Genomic DNA, 616 nt, shown 5'->3' on the forward strand with positions numbered 1-616 from the left:
TGTTAGCCAGGATGGTCTCGATCTCCTGACCTCGTGATCCACCCGTCTCGGCCTCCCAAAGTGCTGGGATTACAGGCTTGAGCCACCACGCCTGGCATGAACTTTTTATCTTAAAGCTTCTCAGTTTCACTAAAATTTTAAACTAATTTTCCATGCTACCAATATAAGAAATCAAATGCCTTACTGCCTATTAATAACATCTGTATCTAATGGTTGTCTTTTTGGAAGATGCCAACATTTATACGTGAGAGTCTTCAGTGTGGACCATGTTTTTAAAAATTACTGAAGATTCACCATCAGCCAGGTGCGGTGGCTCATGCCTGTGATCCCAGCACTTTGGGAGGCCAAGGCAGGCATATCACTTGAGCTCAGGAGTTCAAGACCAGCCTGGGCAACATGGCAAAACCCTCTTTCTACCAAAAATACAAAAATTAGCAGGGCATGGTGGCATGTGCCCCTAGTCCCACCTACTCAGGAGGCTAAGGTGGGAGGATGACTTGAATCTGGGAGGTGGAGGTTGCAGTGAGCCATGATCACACCGCTGTACTGCAACCTGCGTGACAGAGCAAGACCCTGTCTCAAAAAAAAAAAAAAAAAAAAGCCCTTTGTGTACGCT

The 616-nt window shown here is 45.9% G+C and overlaps 1 protein-coding gene across 1 annotated transcript in view; it reads left to right on the forward strand.

Annotated features, from left to right (window-relative positions):
• The window catches only part of ETFDH (electron-transferring-flavoprotein dehydrogenase), a 42503-nt gene that overhangs the window by 36779 nt on the left and 5108 nt on the right, over nucleotides 1–616 (forward strand). The window lies entirely within an intron of this gene.

The sequence above is a fragment of the Mandrillus leucophaeus genome, unplaced genomic scaffold (genome assembly GCF_000951045.1).
Source record: "Mandrillus leucophaeus isolate KB7577 unplaced genomic scaffold, Mleu.le_1.0 Scaffold95, whole genome shotgun sequence".
In the NCBI taxonomy this organism is placed as follows: Eukaryota; Metazoa; Chordata; class Mammalia; order Primates; family Cercopithecidae; genus Mandrillus; species Mandrillus leucophaeus.